Genomic DNA, 15,532 nt, shown 5'->3' with positions numbered 1-15,532 from the left:
AGGTTTGGAATCAATTTTCACTTAGACATTACTAGTAAATTTCACAATTGTTTATAAAGAAACCTCAACACGCAGAATTAAAAATGTAACATTCTGAAAAAGAAGAAACGGTATGGAAATAGTACTTGTCTGTAATACAATAATCTTTATTCACAAACTTTAGAAACATAATATTTTTACAGTATGGAGAGAAAGAGAATGAAAGGCAGGTGAAGAGAAAAGGTGAAGTAAGGAGAGAGGGATGAATGCAGTAGGGAAAAATAAAGACGCAGGCTGACGAAGAAAAGAGAGACACTTAACCCTGAAAAGAGAAAGGATAAGAGGACAGTGCGCTGCAGAAAAAGAGAGATGGAGAGTCTAGAAATTGTGATGGAGGAGGAAGAAAGCATAGAGAGGTTGGAGAAAAAAAGAAAAAGGAAGAAAAACTGTAAGGAGCAAAAGACTACTGAGCCAACACCACGTCCCTGTGGAGGCGAAACCTCTGCTCATTCTAGTCACTCCTCCAGTGAGAGCTTCCTTACTGAAGCCAATAGAAGGAAAAACTTCCAGTGCTTTCAGGAGTCTGTGAAGACCTTCTTCCACCTCGCTTGCTCCCCTTCGAAGCCCCTGCCCCAGTGACTAAACTGCCCGTGTCTCTCGTAAAATCCAGTTCCTGCACCAGAGGAAGTGTCTCTGCTATGGCCTCCTCTCTTCAGGTGTGATCCTCCCGAAAGCCGCCCGACAGTTCCTCCACATCCCACTCCAGCACCTGAAGAAGTGTTTTCCTCCGACGCTCCCACCTGAGTCCTTCCAAACAGCTGGTGGTGCCTCCGAGCCACACGCTCCTAAACATGAAGAAGTTGTTGATCTGCAGCATTCTTCATCTCAAGGTTTATCCTTCCAGTCCCGTGGGACCTCAGCCGCCACTTCTTTTCTCAGTTTGAGCGCGCCTCCGCAACTCACGCCATTGGGACATAGAGGATGACATAGGAGTCGGAGTTCTCATGGACTACACAGGGAACTATCAGGCCTGGAACTTACCCAAGTCTGAAAGCCCTCGATCGATGGAGGCTGAAATCAGACCGAGGAAGACGATTGCTTGGTTGAGAGGACAGCGAAATACTAGAGAGGAAGTGGTAGAGGTCCAGGATGTGAGGAAAAGAAAGATAACCCTGATGAAATGGGAGACTCCAGTTCCATGGAAGGGCATCTGGATGGCGCCGTGACAGAACAAAAAGAGTTGAGACCCAGCACAATGCGAAGGTCCAGGAAGTGCCACAGAGTCGGAAGAAAAGGTCCTGCTTTCTGTTCGCCTGGGCAGAAAAGAAGACCAAGGAAAGGGAGGAGAAGAAAATATTGAAAGAGAAGGAGACAAAGAGAGAAAGAGTTGCTGCTTGAACGCTACAGAAAATGATCCAAAACTGAAGCACTTTGTTGTTTAATAAGCACAACTGCCACTACTGCTCCGGATGAAGAGCACGGTCCCTTCCCGAAACATCCTCTCTTACCTTTAACCTGCAGCACAATTCTGTGTACAAATAAAAATAAAATGCAAACTAAAAGCTGATGGACTCCATGCAAGTTTCCTGACTACTAAAACATAAAAGCATGTGTTTAATGTTCAAATGTGTAAGATGAAAACACGTTGCTATATTTTTCATACACGCACAGGAATGAAAGATTCATCTCGTAGATCACAATATTAGATTTGGAGAAAGGTATATTACAGGAAATTATGTGCTACATGAAAGCACATCACCTGCCACTTCCTCTCTAGAATACATGTACTTTATGTAGTCATTTAGCAGATGCTTTTATCCAAACCAACAAAAGAGCAATAAAATTTCAAGGATACATATCATGCTATTGTTGTTCTTGAACAACTTGCATTTACTTTATGCATTTAAAATTCATAGTAGTTAAAATGTACATGCACACTGTTGCTACTGTGGTTTTAAGCTGGTCTTCCAGCTAGTGCCAAACCCCTGTAAAAAGATTAGAATCATCTAGAAAGGGCAAACGAGCAAAAGAAAAGTGGCACTTTGTCTGGCAATTCACCATGATCCTTCCCACATTGGACCTAACTATAAATTACCTGGACCCGCCTCTATAGATGCTTTTTCTGGAGTTGTCAGAGCAGCTTTTTTTTTTTTTTCAAGCACAGAGTAAAAGTAGCATCTAATTTGAATATTTATTCAGCTGTTATAAAACAGATCACCTTCCTAGACATCGCCAGAGGGCGCTATAATCTAAGGCCTTTTTTATGTATTGAAACGCACTGCAGATTTTGTTTTGTGTAGCATAATGAAATGCAGCAACATTTTAAAACATACCATAGTGCATTTAGATGCCACAAAACTGCAATATGTACATTTGTTTTCAAATGTTTAGGCCTAAATGTTGAGTTCAATTTGAAACATTACCGTCATTGTGCTTTGAAACGAATCTCTCTTGACTGGAGAAATGAAAGCTGAACATGTAGAACATAAGAATATGGTCCAAAGATTGAACTCTCATGCTCATTTTACCAGGCTGTCCAATGAATAAAGTGCGCTAAAACTGAAGGAGGTGGACTTCATCAAAGGGAGGGTGAATCCTACGAGTTGAGCTTCCTCCACACAGCGCAGTGAGAGAGCGTGAAGAAAATCTTTACGAAGACTAGACTTTCCCAAAGTCTTTCCTCTCAGTCTCCGACTAGAACATGGACAGGCTTCGGTGGAAACATGCACATCCAGCACCACTTCATTTATGGCACAGAAGATGTCACATTTGTTCCTGAAGTGACGGCTCGTTAGTTCTGTCCTTAAATGAAATCAACATGGGAAAAGTGCAATCGAAAGCTGGTAAGACACTAAAACGTATCAAGCGACTTTATTCTCACTCTTGTTTGTTTATTTATGTTTTAATAGCGCGTAAACGGAGAGAAAATCCAGAGGGTAAGGCGATGCATGTATAACGTTTATTATCCATACAGATATTACGTATGAAAAGGCTATTAAATGGGCGTTTGTGTTGTATTAGGAGATGTTTTCATGGAGGCTGAGTGTATTGGTGAAGTGGACAGAAACAAACAGGTAAGGTGACCATTTTTTAATGTGCATGTTTAAGGGTTAAATCTTAAAGTTTTAATTGTTTAGTGAGTGCAACGTTTCTTGATAAAACCTAACTTTTTATTAAACCATTATGAAACATTGCTAGATATTACATACATTATTTCTTAACATAGTAAACAGGCATTTATAGTCATTGCATACTGTCTTTTTATTGTAATATAGATGAAATGGACTACTAATCTGTTTAATATTATGCAGTGTGCGTTTTTGCTTATTAAAATGTTCCCGTGAAAGCCCTTCATTTGTAATGCTACATGAGCTTCTACGTTACATTTATTTTGGTTGTTATGACCTAATGTCTGGTGCTAAACTCCAAATACCAATAGTTTTTGTTTTTAGTTTTTTTACATGATAGACTGCAAGTTGCATTATTGTCTTTATTGTATTGGCTAACGTTGCAGTTAGTGTTTACAGACAGACAACAGCGAATATATATATATATATATATATATATATATAAAATGTACATGTTTTAGTACAGAAAAAGCTTTAAAATGACCTTTTGTCCCCAATATCGGTATTTTTGCGCTGAAACTCCAGCCACTCCAGTCTTCGCCGACGCTGCCGTGCCCGACGTGGTTAGCAAAGCAAATATCAAACTAGCATTTCATTACTGTAAGAATACTAATCCTGAGATAAAGTAAGATTAACATCAATATTTGTAAAACTGTTCACTGTCTGTTACCGTACGGGTCGGGATGTCCATTTTGGCGATTGCTGACAGAAAGTGACAAATAAACGAAACGTCCGCTTGAAATGGTTTTCTTTGAAAAGATTCAGAACGTCATACTTGAATTGATCGGGTTTTAAAGGAATCGGTTGAATGAACGAGTGACTAATTCATAAAGACAGTCGTATGGAACTGTAAGGGTCCCCTTTTCCTGCGGAACGGAATCCAGAGGCCCTGGTCAAGGTCAATGCGTGTTCGGCCTTTTCTTTGCGCTCTCTTTAAAAATCACCGATATTTAGAAATCTTTTGCATTTCCAATTGTAGTACTGACCTTATACATGATTTTACCTGACTCCAATCTTTCGTGATTTTAGTTATATATATTTATTTAAATGTAACTGCTGATCCCTCTAGTTGTGATAAAATTTAGATCCTTAATTAACTACAATACTTCCTAGTTTCGACTTATCGCTCGTTAGGAGTCTGGGTCGCTTAGAGACCTTGTTTGGCCAGAACAGACTCACGACACATCTGGGCTAGTCCAGGTCTTAGTCAGAGGCTACCCGTGGATCGCTTACCTTAATGCAGCCATTTCCTCAATAGACTCAAAAGAGTAATTTTTGTATGCGTCCTAAGTAATAGCATGTGTTGGAACCTTTTTAGCTTCTTTTTAAGAAGAGACCAGGAGATCCTTGGTAAAGCAGGAGTTCGTTTTTATTTCAAGTTGCTGTAGTCATCTGCTAGTTTGAAGTTTATATGTTTCAAGGGGAGGAGTACACAGAGGTGGAGACCAATAAAACAAAAGTATGCAAATGCGATCAGAACTTAGCCCAGAACAGGAACTTTCCCGATCCTTGATCTATTTAGCATCCAAGTGTCATTCAAATGCATAGGTGAAACAAAAGGCACAGTTGTACCTTAGGATTAGCATTCACACTTGACTTAGGACACCTACCAGATGTTCAAGAACTGAAAGACAAAAGATAACTGTCTCGGGCTTGGGCTTCCTGCTCTTAGAATGTAAATCACAATACACATTCAGCATATACTGTTATATATTGGAGTCTGTGTTTAACCTTTTGTCAATTTGTAATACAACACATGCTAAGCCAGTTTGGTGGCCAGAAGTCAAGATCTCAAAAACGTGTCCCGGCTCCATCCATTGATCGTGGATCTGACTCACCCTAGCACGCCAACAATGCGGAAAACCTCAGAAGTCACTAACCTACTAGAAAAGTTATTTCAGACAATATTATAAGTGAACCGAGATTGACGCTTTATTTTGCCAGGCAAGAATAGTTTCCAAATTGGTATAATTCATAAACATTTGCACAACTGTTCAGCAGTACAAAAATAACGCTGAAACAAACTAAAGCAAACTTAAAAGGTCATTTATACCTGGTCTTTAGAAAAGTACATAGTATGGTGTATGAGGACACACTCCACGCTACGGGCCGATCTGGCTACAGAATCGCCGCCTTGTTGTGTTTTGTCACTTTCCTTATATACTCAGACCAGACAAAGAGATCCCAAATTTAGTTGTAAAACCTTTCGGTGTTTAGGCTCCCGTGCTCCAGGGTCACACCTGGCTGGAACACGTTCAGAGACCCAAAAGGAGGGCACACCTCCTTCTCAACAGAACTCAGTTCTACCAAGTTTTAATCTTTCCCATAATATAAGTGATTACTGTGAAATTGAGACCAATTTACCAATCGCACTGAGACCTTTCAAATGAGACCGATAGATGAAAGTGAAGAACAATAGGTTCACAAGACACATGATATATATAATGCCTTATTCCTAATTAAACCAATTAGGGTGTTGTTTACTCTCTTTTTTTTTTCCTTTGGATATCCCTTCTTAGAATAGTCTTATTGCACTTACAGGTTTTGATTCAGCTCCTTACAGAACAAACGCAGACGATGGGAGTGAAATAAATACGCTTTAAACAAATAGTGACTCGAGGAAATAGATCATAGTAATATTTTCCCCACTGACTGTACCATTAATGCAGGTGTTTTCAAGCTGTCATCTTTATGTATAAATATATAATTTAATACATCAGTCAGTATATTTGAATTCAGGCTAGGCCTACTATATTGAGTAGAATGTAATGTAGTGTAATGTAATGAAACAAAATCTTTTCAAACTAATATTTGACACATTTAAAATAACATGTTCAATTTTACAGTATAAAATAGGATTATAAAACGGTATGAAAAGGGGCTCAGCTCTAATGGCGGTGAAGGAAGAAGGGAGGATCTGCTTGTAAAAGTGTTACTAAAAAGTAATATGTAACAATCCTCATTTAGAAAGCATATATTTCGTGGTGCAGTATATTATTATTAGTTTAAATAAAGGTCGTAAAATTAGTATGTATGAATGTATCAGAGTGATCATCTGCTGTCCTGCTTAGTTATTGATGGAGAAACAAAGAGAAAACAAACAATATCACGTTTTGTCGCTTGCAGTTTCTTCTTCACTCAGCATTTCTCATGTGGTTTATCTTAAAAGGTTACAATTTGATAATGGCTAATACCACAAAGAAGGATTTTAGGATGGATAGTAGGGCTATGCACATTGTGTCGCAGGCTTAGCGTTTTGTTGCTGGAATATTTGGTGTTTTCTGTTACTATTTGTGTATTAACGCTTGCCTGTTGCTCTGTTTCCTGTTTGTCGTTAAAGTGGTCTTTCAGCTAGTGCCCTCTAAAACTAACCAAAACCAGTCTAACTGTAACATTTAATATGTAACATCAATAAATAATGTAATTATTATAATGTTTTTTACATTTAGAGCGAAATGCTTTACAGAGCTGTTATCCGTTTACATGTTTAATTTCTGTCCAATCTGGCCTCCTAAAACTAATCAGGGTTTTTAAGCTTGGGGAGCTTGTTTGTATTTGTACTGTATAAGTATTTGTCAGTGTCTGTACAGTACTAGTGTTGATGTGTTTACTGCTTCTCCTGAGAAGATGCTTGTGTAGTTCCAAATTCTCAGAGTTCCGCTCACTGTTGTGACATCATAATGAAGCGTCTGTTCTGGCCGCTGTAAACCGCTGTTCTGAATAATTTTCTTCTGTTGGTGTGTTAGGAGGAAAAGAGCGAAAGCTACTTTCGTGACTTTGTGCAACTATTGACGACAAATACTGAATTTGCTTTCAGCAGTCATTGTCCACAATGGCACTGTTGAGGAGTGTATTCAGACAACTTTTTGAGCGCTTTGCTCACTTCTTGCAGCAGGAGGAGACACCTTTGAGGGCACAGCAGCGTCCAGCGCAAGACCTGGCGGCCCTAGAGAAACCTCCAGAGGCATCTGCGACAAAAACGGGTGAGAGCGAGGCCTTCAACATCACTGCCGGAAACCAGAAGCGCAGGAGGAGACGCCGCCAGGTAAGTTACCTGAGATACCAGCTTGCACTGAAAAACAAAAAAAGGTTTGGAATCAATTTTCACTTAGACATTACTAGTAAATTTCACAATTGTTTATAAAGAAACCTCAACACGCAGAATTAAATGTAACATTCTGAAAAAGAAACGGTGCTGAAATAGTACTGTCTGTAATACAATAATCTTTATTCACAAACTTGAAACATAATATTTTTACAGTATGGAGAGAAAGAGAAGGAAAGGCAGGTGAAGAGAAAGGTGAAGAAGGAGAGAGGGATGAATGCAGTAGGAAAAAATAAAGACGAGGCTGACGAAGAAAGAGAGACACTTAACCCTGAAAAGAGAAAGGATAGAGGACATGCGCTGCAGAAAAAAAGAGAGATGGAGAGTCTAGAAATTGTGATGGAGGGAGGAAGCGAGCATAGAGAGGTTGGAGAAAAAGAAAAGGAAGAAAAACTGAAGGAGCAAAAGACTACTGAGCCAACACCACGTCTTGTGGAGGCGAAACCTCTGCTCATTCTAGTCACTCCTCCAGTGAGAGCTTCCTTACTGAAGCCAATAGAAGGAAAACTTCCAGTGCTTTCAGGAGTCTGTGAAGACCTTCTTCCACCCGCTGCTCCCTTCAAGCCCCTGCCTCCAGTGACTAAACTGCCCGCGTGTCCTCAAAATCCAGTTCCTGCACCAGAGGAAGTGTCTCTGCTATGGCCTCCTCTTCAGGTGGATCCTCCCAAACCGCCGGCAGTTCCTCCACATCCCACTCCAGCACCTGAAGAAGTGTTTTCCCTCCGACGCTCCCACCTGAGTCCTTCCAAACAACTGGTGGTGCCTCCGAGCCCCTGCTCCTAAACATGAAGAAGTTGTTGATCTGCAACATTCTTCATCTCAGGTTTATCCTTCCAGTCCCGTGGGACCTCAGCCGCCCACTTCTTCTCAGTTTGAGCCGCCTCCGCAACTCACGCTCATTGACATAGAGGATGACATAGAGTCAGAGTTCATGGACTACACAGGAACTATCAGGCCTGGAACTTACCCAAGTCTGAAAGCCCCGATCGATGGAGGCTGAAATCAGACCGAGGAAGACGATTGCTTGGTTGGAGAGTGACAGCGAGTTGCTAGAGGAAGTGGTAGAGGTCCAGGGATGTGAGGAAAAGAAAGATAACCCTGATGAAATGGGAGACTCCAGTTCCATGGAAGGGCATCTGGATGGCGCCGCACAGAACAAAAAGAGTTGGAGACCCAGCACAATGCGAAGGTCCAGGAAGTGCCACAGAGCCGAAGAAAAGTGTCCCGCTTTTCTGTTCGCCTGGGCAGAAAAGAAGACCAAGGAAAGGGAGGAGAAGAAAATATTGAAAGAGAAGGAGCAAAGAGAGAAAGAGTTGCTGCTTGAACGCTACAGAAATGATCCAAAACTGAAGCACTTGTTGTTTAATAAGCACAACCGCCACTACTGCTCCGGATGAAGAGCACGGTCCCTTCCCAAACATCCTCCTTACCTTTAACCTGCAGCACAATTCTGTGTACAAATAAAATAAAAATGCAAACTAAAAGCTGATGGACCCATGCAAGTTTCCTGACTACTAAAACATAAAAGCATGTGTTTAATGTTCAAATGTGTAAGATGAAAACACGTTTTATATTTTCATACACGCACAGGAATGAAAGATTCATCTCAGATCACAATATTAGATTTGAGAAAGGTATATTACAGGAAATTATGTGCGCCATGAAAGCACATCACCTGCCACTTCCTCTCTTAGAATACATGTACTTTATGTAGTCATTTAGCAGATGCTTTTATCCAAACCAACAAAAGAGCAATAAAATTTCAAGGATACATATCATGCTATTGTTGTTCTTGAACAACTTGCATTTACTTTATGCATTTAAAATTCATAGTGTTTAAAATGTACATGCACACTGTTGCCACTGTGGTTTTAAGCTGGTCTTCCAGCTAGTGCCAAACCCCCTGTAAAAAGAACATCTAGAAAGGGCAAACGAGCAAAAGAAAAGTGGCACTTGTCTGGCACGACCATGATCCTTCCCACATTGGACCTAACTATAAATTACCTGGACCCGTCCCTATAGATGCTTTTTCTGGAGTTGTCAGAGCAGTTTTTTTTTTTCAAGCACAGAGTAAAAGTAGCATCTAATTTGAATATTTATTCAGCTGTTATTGCTGTTAGTTTACTTTGTTTTTCAGATCTGCAAATCCTACTCGCTTCTCATGAGCGCTCTTCTAGAGTTGGCCCATAGTGACGAGAGAGAGATGGGAGGAATAAAACAGATCACCTTCCTATTTCTTGACATGCATTTCAAGACATCGCCAGAGGGCGCTATAATCTAAGGCCTTTTTTATGTATTGAAACGCACTGCAGATTTTGTTTTGTGTAGCATAATGAAATGCAGCAACATTTTAAAAACATACCATAGTGCATTTAGATGCCACAAAACTGCAATATGTACATTTGTTTTCAAATGTTTAGGCCTAAATGTTGAGTTCAATTTGAAACATTACCGTCATTGTGCTTTGAAACGAATCTCTCTTGACTGGAGAAATGAAAGCTGAACATGTAGAACATAAGAATATGGTCCAAAGATTGAACTCTCATGCTCATTTTACCAGGCTGTCCAATGAATAAAGTGCGCTAAAACTGAAGGAGGTGGACTTCATCAAAGGGAGGGTGAATCCTACGAGTTGAGCTTCCTCCACAGCGAGTGAGAGAGCGTGAAGAAAATCTTTACGAAGACTAGACTTTCCCAAAGTCTTTCCTCTCAGTCTCCGACTAGAACATGGACAGGCTTCGTGGAAACATGCACATCCAGCACCACTTCATTTATGGCACAGAAGATGTCACATTTGTTCCTGAAGTGACGGCTCGTTAGTTCTGTCCTTAAATGAAATCAACATGGGAAAAGTGCAATCGAAAGCCGGTAAGACACTAAAACGTATCAAGCGAAGCCTTTATTCTCACTCTTGTTTGTTTATTTATGTTTTAATAGCGCGTAAACGGAGAGAAAATCCAGAGGGTAAGGCGATGCATGTATAACGTTTATTATCCATACAGATATTACGTATGAAAAGGCTATTAAATGGGCGTTTGTGTTGTATTAGGAGATGTTTTCATGGAGGCTGAGTGTATTGGTGAAGTGGACAGAAACAAACAGGTAAGGTGACCATTTTTTAATGTGCATGTTTAAGGGTTAAATCTTAAAGTTTTAATTGTTTAGTGAGTGCAACGTTTCTTGATAAAACCCAACTTTTATTAAACCATTATGAAACATTGCTAGATATTACATACATTATTTCTTAACATAGTAAACAGGCATTTATAGTCATTGCATACTGTCTTTTATTGTAATATAGATGAAATGGACTACTAATCTGTTTAATATTATGCAGTGTGCGTTTTGCTTATTAAAATGTTCCCGTGAAAGCCCTTCATTTGTACGTTACATGAGCTTCTACGTTACATTTATTTTGGTTGTTATGACCTAATGTCTGGTGCTAAACTCCAAATACCAATAGTTTTTGTTTTTAGTTTTTTTACATGATAGACTGCAAGTTGCATTATTGTCTTTATTGTATTGGCTAACGTTGCAGTTAGTGTTTTACAGACAACAGCGAATATATATATATATATATATATATAAATGTACATGTTTTAGTACAGAAAAAGCTTTAAAATGACCTTTTGTCCCCAATATCGGTATTTTTGCACTGAAACTCCAGCCACTCCAGTCTTCGCCCGCCGCTGCCGTGCCCGACGTGGTTAGCAAAGCAAATATCAAACTAGCATTTCATTACTGTAAGAATACTAATCCTGAGATAAAGTAAGATTAACATCAATATTTGTAAAAACTGTTCACTGTCTGTTACCGCACCGGTCGGGATGTCCATTTTGGCGATTGCTGACAGAAAGTGACAAATAAACGAAACGTCCGCTTTGAAATGGTTTTCTTTGAAAAAGATTCAGAACGTCATACTTGAATTGATCGGGGTTTTAAAGGAATCGGTTGAATGAACGAGTGACTAATTCATAAAGACAGTCGTATGGAACTGTAAGGGTCCCCTTTTCCCTGCGGAACGGAATCCAGAGGCCCTGGTCGAAGGTCAATGCGTGTTCGCCTTTTCTTTGCGCTCTCTTTAAAAATCACCGATATTTAGAAATCTTTTGCATTTCCAATTGTAGTACTGACCTTATACATGATTTTACCTGACTCCAATCTTTCGTGATTTTAGTTATATATATTTATTTAAATGTAACTGCTGATCCTCTAGTTGTGATAAAATTTAGATCCTTAATTAACTACAATACTTCCTAGTTTCGACTTATCGTTCGTTAGGAGTCTGGGTCGCTTAGAGACCTTGTTTGGCCAGAACAGACTCACGACACATCTGGGCTAGTCCAGGTCTTAGTCAGAGGCTACCCCGTGGATCGCTTACCTTAATGCAGCCATTTCCTCAATAGACTCAAAAAGAGTAATTTTTTGTATGCGTTCCTAAGTAATAGCATGTGTTGGAACCTTTTTTTAGCTTCTTTTTAAGAAGAGACCAGGAGATCCTTGGTAAAGCAGGAGTTCGTTTTTTATTTCGTTGCTGTAGTCATCTGCTAGTTTGAAGTTTATATGTTTCAAGGGGGAGGAGTACACAGAGGTGGAGACCAATAAAACAAAAGTATGCAAATGCGATCAGAACTTAGCCCAGAACAGGAACTTTCCGATCCTTGATCTATTTAGCATCCAAGTGTCATTCAAATGCATAGGTGAAACAAAAGGCACAGTTGTACCTTAGGATTAGCATTCACACTTGACTTAGGACACCTACCAGATGTTCAAGAACTGAAAGACAAAAGATAACTGTCTCGGGGCTTGGGCTTCCTGCTCTTAGAATGTAAATCACAATACACATTCAGCATATACTGTTATATATTGAGTCTGTGTTTAACCTTTTGTCAATTTGTAATACAACACATGCTAAGCCAGTTTGGTGGCCAGAAGTCAAGATCTCAAAAACGTGCTGGCTCCATCCATTGATCGTGGATCTGACTCACCCTAGCACGCCAACAAAACACAGGTGGGGAGTACTGAGCAGGATTCCTTGTCGCTAATGAAAGAGAGCGCAGAAGTGTTGGCATCGCAGCTTTTGGAGCTAGAATGTGTGGATGATGCACAACCTCCTAAAGCGGAGCCAGACTTGGAGGGTTCAGGTGGCAGCGTAGATCTCACTAGTGCAGTTTGTCCAGAGAGCAGTACTGAACGGGATGAGCAAGTAACCCACCTCTCTTTAGAGTGGGAGGAAGAAATGCACCTAGTCTGAGGAAAAAGTCTAATTATGTTTACCAATTGAGTGCCAAAACACTAAATAAAAGCAGAATTGCTTGTTTAGAAATGGAGAAGAGTGATTTGGTGCATTGTGGGTAGACGGGACTTGTCTTGGTTGTGTGTTGCAACGCGTCTGGTGGAAAAAAAAAATATTCAAGCTAATGAAAGCTGATGAGAGAAGAGTGAGTCTCATTCACTAACCGTATTTGTGTGTGTATGAATGTTTTGCACAGAAATCATTCTGTGCAATTCTTTAATATCTTAGCACTTTTTTGGTTTTTTTCTACATTTTAGCATAACATTTAGAACCAACTAGAACTGTATGTATGTAAAAATCAGTCCTGGTGGCCTTAGAAACATGAAATGGTGTGTTTCTAAAAAGTTGGAAATTTGAACAGTTGAGGGACCCAAAAGTGTTTTAGCGTAAAAAAAATTGATGTATTTTAGATCTGGCATTGGCTTTGCATAAAAATGTATTTTTAGGCCCAAATAAAAGTCTTTATTTTGTGTTTAAAAGCCATTTATATGGAGATGGTTAGGGCACTAATTATGCTAATTGCTCATTTTAGGGACTTTTATGTAGAATAATCTGGATCTATTAACATTATAAGATAGTAAGAGCAAATATACATGCGTACCTTTTGAGAAGAATAGGGCAAGAATTTTGTGTAAGAACCATTTCTGTGCACATAAGAACACGGTTATAAGTGAATGTTGCAAAGTGTTAAACTCACAATGACATGGAAGTAGCGACAGGTATTTTATTCTATATGTGTATAGATCTGAGGGAAATGGATATTTGGAAAAGAAAAAATGTTAGGTGGCGACTTGGTTGTATCCATTGTTGTGTTGATTGCAGTCGATTGTAACAAAGAGGTGGGATTTATGCGTGCTGAACGGTTGGAGACATGAACCTACATCATCGTAGAGAAGTCTGTCATTTTCACTGGAAGATCCACTTCATTTAACAGTTACAAGGTTTTCGTTTCAAGCGAAGCAAACGCCACTTTGGCCATCTCTACAAGTCTTGCTGTGGGTGCCATGAGAGAAAGCTTCATCTGTATTAGATTGGAAAGTCATTCTTTCTTAAGTTCAAATGAACGGAAATTAAATGGATGAATTTTGGACGTAGTTGTATCTTTCTGAGAAGAAAATGGAATGTTTACGTGCAGAAGAAATATGAAAGCATCCATCCAATGTTTCTTGGCTCTTACAGTTACACTGAATGAGTGTGAAGCCATCGTTAAGACCTGAACTTTTTGCCTGTTTTGTTTTTAGTTCTACAGCTCTCTGATGCTCTGTTCTCTTATTTAAAAAAAAAACACTAATGTTGTTTTTATTTCATCTAATCAAGTCACATTAATACAAGTGCAGATTGCACAGTGCACATTTCATGTTAAAAATTAGTGTTTTGAAATCTTCAAACCGTTTATTCTTCAACTATTGTCATATTGTCCTGCAGAAGACCTTGTTCGCTTCCAAAAGGTTACCCTTCATGTAAACTTACACTCCTGAAAATGTGAGGGCATTTATTACCTTATCTATTGTGACTACTACACACAATACCTCTGATTATCCTGTGTTGTGTATTTAATTTGGGCTCATGAATAACGCATATATATATATATATATATATATATATATATATATATATATATATATATATATATATATATATATATATATATGCATAAAGGCACTTCACAGGTCTTCTGAAGCAATAGTGAGATAACAACAGTGCTTTTAATTTTTGTTTGTGTGCCGAACTATGTATATGTTCTATACATAGAAAGTCATTCATTTTAACAACAAAAACCTGTATCAAAATTGCATTATGTCTCTTATTTTATGCACGGCTTATAAGGCCAAATTAATCATCTGTTTACCAATTATCAAACATTTGCAGAAGGCCTCATCACATCCCTCACCGACTAAAACATACTGTGCAGTAATCAAGAGGCTTTTCAAGGATAAGGTTTCCAGGTTAAATACAATTTAAGATTTGTAGACGGCATCTGTGGCATTCTATTGGTTGCCACATTATCCTTTTAGTTTGTACAACAAAAGCAATGTATTTAAAACATAATTCATACACCGTTCCTAGATCTTAAAGTGTATTTGAACCAGACTATTTCTATTACTGATACATGATTGTTGGAAGGTCATAGATTTGGAGAAATTTAGTTTTCATTTGTTTTCTTTAATTTACTGTGCTCATCAGTGTGCCTTTTTGTACTTTCTTATTTATATACATGTTGCCTAATTATGTTAGTGTTTGCTGTGTCAATCAAATACAATCAACTTTACATATTCATGAACTGATAAAAAAAATTTGAATTTCTTTTTCAGACAGAATAGTTTTTGGCTCGTGTTGACAGCAGCCTCGTGTTTGTATTATACTGAACAGGTTGCCATGTTCTGACTGTCTTTTAATGACATTACTGTTAGAAAGGTCTGTGGCCCTAGAGAGGTGTCTTTTATTGACATTATGAAATGAGGGATAAATGTAGATTTGGTGGTTATAGTTTTGTGTATTTAGTTTTGTTTTTCTCCCCAAACAAAGTTTTGCATTGGAAGTGATGGCCAGTGTTTTTCTGTTTTTCATTTCATTTTTTTTTTTTTTTTTTTTTTTACAAATTTGACATTGTGTGTAGTAACAACCATTTTTACATCCATTTATGGTGGTGGTATTTCTTTCTTTCTTTTTGTTTTATTTTGGGAAACATAACCGTTAACATTTGCATCGTCATTTGCACTTTCATAGACTATACTTGATACATTCCCAGTTTGTATGATGTGTAGCCAATAAACAGAAAGTATTGGTAAAGGTTTGCTTGGATTAAAAAGTTTAAAGTGCAGTCCTGTTTTGTTGTGGTTCATGAAAACTAATGCATCAAACATACTTTGACATTAAACAGTGAAATCCAGTTCAATCTTTTTCCTGACGGATTTGTTGATTTATTTTTAGTTGAAATATATATATTTTTTTTTTTGAAAAGGTTAGCCTTTTTCCTAAACTTGCTTTCTAACGTCGATTTGTGTAACTTCTTATTTTGAGTAT

The sequence above is a fragment of the Puntigrus tetrazona genome, chromosome 2 (assembly GCF_018831695.1).
Source record: "Puntigrus tetrazona isolate hp1 chromosome 2, ASM1883169v1, whole genome shotgun sequence".
Taxonomy (NCBI): Eukaryota; Metazoa; Chordata; class Actinopteri; order Cypriniformes; family Cyprinidae; genus Puntigrus; species Puntigrus tetrazona.
Note: the sequence above shows the minus strand (reverse complement) of the source record.